Source organism: Pinus tabuliformis, chromosome 5_2 (genome assembly GCF_031772625.1).
Source record: "Pinus tabuliformis cultivar Carrire ecotype Pingquan chromosome 5_2, CPIR1, whole genome shotgun sequence".
In the NCBI taxonomy this organism is placed as follows: domain Eukaryota; kingdom Viridiplantae; phylum Streptophyta; class Pinopsida; order Pinales; family Pinaceae; genus Pinus; species Pinus tabuliformis.
Genome location: NC_142306.1, coordinates 861869811 through 861873285, shown reverse-complemented (window position 1 = coordinate 861873285; position 3475 = coordinate 861869811). Strand labels below are relative to the sequence as shown.

Below are 3475 nucleotides of genomic sequence, written 5' to 3'. Positions count from 1 at the left end.
TAACCGTTCGTAAAAAACAGTTTCATGATTGCGACAACAGTAAGATGTCAACAAAAACTAAAACAATGCTAGCACAAGCTAGTATGTATCAAAGCAACAACAAGAACTCAATCAAATCAAGCAGATAATGTTCATGTGAAGCGAAACAAAAAAAATTCCCAAAAATGCAACATAAGAGATGGAAAGAGGGCTTATCCCAAAACAATTGAGTTGAATGTGTCCACATCTCCTAGATGTGATGTCGGATGTTGAAGATGCAAGTTTGATGTGATAAATGAACTATGCAGCTTCTCGTTGATGAGTTTTGATAAAATCGAATTTGTGATGCGCATGCCACAAATCTAGTGAAAGCGACAATTGGTGTGAGGTTTCTGAAATGATACTTGCATGTAACCTCCAGTTGGCAAGAATAGATTCCTATAACAAGGATTGCATTTACATGCTACCTTGGGGGAAACAGCCCATGTGTGTAAGTCTATCTTGCTTGGTCTCGGAGGTAACCGGTCAAATCAGTTGCACATGCAAGAGGTTGCTCAACTATTGGGACAAAATGTGCATTTTTGGCTAGCTACCCAAGATATTTGTGCAATTTGTAGGCAAAGCAGCTAGCTACTACCCATATTTGCACAAAATCTGGGCTGAGTAACCCTGCTGGGGAAAATTGTGCAATTTCACTGTGAGTGTTGACTGGAAGAATTACACAGTTCTGGAGCCCAGCAAGCTGCTAGACAAGATTCTTTAATTTCCGGAGGGAAGGCTGATTTCCCTCCATAAATGAGAAATTTCTTGGGCGAGCTACTCAACTTGCAGCTGGACCAAGTTTGGATGAACAGCCTGTGAGGGGAATGCATCAAGTTGTTATCGATAGGCTTCCTTTGTGCAAGAAAAACATTGAATCTTGTGTACTTAATGAAGCAAGACATGGTGCTATGAAAATTTGGTAGGGAGGCTCCAAAACGAAGTTAAGGAAAATTTTTGGAGGGTGGTTGTATCCGCTACAACACTTGGTGACACACTAGTAGAACTCAAGCTCTTTGAATGGACCTTATTCATGAATATCAAGTCTAACACCTCCAGAAGTATTGTACAGTTCTAAACTCATCTTGGTTTCATAGTAGCTTGACTGTAATGTGTACCATCTCCCAAGCTCTTAGTCGATTTACACACATTCCAAGCCAAGGAAACACAGTTGTTTCCATTGGGGTTGAGGGGTATATTGGTGCACAAGCAGTATAGTCATTAGAGTTTTATTTTCATCTCTAGTGTTGCTCCGCTACGAGTAGGTCTGGATAGTACCCTCACAGAGTCACATAGGAACACAAGCATGGCTCTGCTTCAAGTAAGCCTAGTCAGTACCTCGGCGGAGTCACATAGGAACACAAGCACAGCTCTGCTACCAGTGAGCCTGGTTAGTACCCTGACGGAGTCACATAGGAACACAAGCATGGCTCTGCTACCAGCAAGCCTGGTTAGCACCCCTACAGAATTACTTGCAACACCTCCCTGCGCAGGAATCCTTTCTCTTCTTTTGCCCTATTCATTATTCATTTTGACTTTTTTGACTTTTCATTTTTTCAACTGTGCATAGCACTTATTCATTTCAAAGGTAGAAGAGGGATCCTGACTTATTCAGAGCAGAAGAGGTTGTTCCAACAAAGACTTAGTTTATTATATCTCTAACGTGCTTGTTAATATTTTCTCCCTCACCTTACTCTACCTGACTAAGCTGACAAGGGTTAACCCAGAAACAACCAACTAGTGTAGGTGACGCTAGTTAGCACGCACGTGTTGTGTTTTCACCAAGGTTCACTTCGAATAGTATATATTTTCCTTCAATGCATCATGGACTAAATGTAACAAGTTCTTCATACAGAGGCAAAATGACAGATAACCAAGTAGTGATAGTTGTACAAGCCCACTTGTACTTCACCCAACCTACTTCAAGAGTCATACATGGTTTCATGCGAAACTAACCTACAGACAAAACAAGCAAACTAACAAACAATAAAGCAAAGCGAGAGAAGAAGCAAAAGTGAAAGAAAAGCAAGTAAGCAAACAAGTAAGAAGAGAAACAAACAAACAAAGCAAGTAAGTCATCAGTGCATTGGTTGACCCATTTGGGTGAAGGCTTGGTCCGCGAGAAACCCAGTTGTGTGAATCAATAAGAAAGAAATATATAACAATGAAGATAACCACACTTCATGTTTCAAAGTGCCCATAGGACATAAGTGAGTACAAGTACATGGCGAGTAGTCTGTGGACTTATGACAGTGCTATGTGACCCTGCATGCAGTTTTGAAGCATAAGAAAACTCTTGACTGAGAAATGCAAGAAAACGAAAGAAACAAGGATAACTTGTTTCGTGCACGTCTACTTGCAATGTAAGATTCCCCCAATGCACGAGCAATGGGATCATGTGGTTCAAGTGGAGTGTTAGAGTCCGTCTTGTCAGTCCTTCGTCAGAGATCAACACTCTTTGTGCATTTCATTTTTAGGTGTCTCGCTCGTTTCACTCAATTGAATTTCGCTAGGGAGCATGCCATTAACTGATGGAAGGGCTTGATTTCCCTCATGTTTGTACCTGCTGGGTTGGTCAAACAAGAATCATAGGTCTAGGGTGTCGAATAATGCCCGCGGGACGTGAGGATGTCTTTAGTTAGTTATTTCAGGATTGTCATTGTCAATAATTCCAGATTGATTCTTCTTCAAAACCTTGGTTTTGAAGAAGAAATCATCAAATGTGTTTTTGTAATAAATATGTCAAAGTGTTTCAAGTTCTACAACTCTTTAATGGTAGCCCTATTTCAGCTTCAGCAGCTCTATATCCTATAAGACAAACAGAAAACCATCATTCAATTAATCAGAAAAACAATGATATAAAATGCCTTGGATTACAGAGTTTTCTTCTTTTGTGAACACTGGGAAGAAGATATCACCTTGGAATGATATTTCATTGCAATTAGGAGATGGGGTTACCAATTTTGTGGCTAAAATACCAAAGGAAATAGGTGCAAAAATAGAAGTTGCAACTGAAGATACATTTTATTACAAAAAGGGCAAATTTCCAATCAAGCAAAACACTAAAAAGGGCAAACTTCGATATTACCCATATAACATGAATTGGAACTATGGATTGCTTCCACAAACATGGGAAGACCCATCTCTTGCAAATGCAGAAGTTGAAGGAGCATTTGGTGACAATGATCCAGTTGATGTGGTTTAGATTGGGGAAAGCAAATAAGGAGTATGCACTCAAGATAATGGCGGAGACAAATGAATCTGGAGCAAAATCAGTGATTAGAGGTAAACTGGGCAAAAAATGTGCTTGAGTTTGCCTACGCAGCGTGTTGGGCAATGTCGCAGTGCACTGAACAAGCGCAGTACACTCGGTGCTTTCACACAGTGCAAATATACATTGGCGCGGCGCACTCACCAGGCACGACGCACTGGGCTTGTGCGTAGCACACAGAGCCTC

The 3475-nt window shown here is 40.7% G+C and overlaps 1 pseudogene; it reads left to right on the top strand.

Moving 5' to 3' along the window:
• The first annotated feature begins 2881 nt into the window (after positions 1-2881).
• Positions 2882-3223, top strand: LOC149162032 (soluble inorganic pyrophosphatase 6, chloroplastic pseudogene; annotated as a pseudogene).
• Positions 3224-3475: the final 252 nt, after the last annotated feature.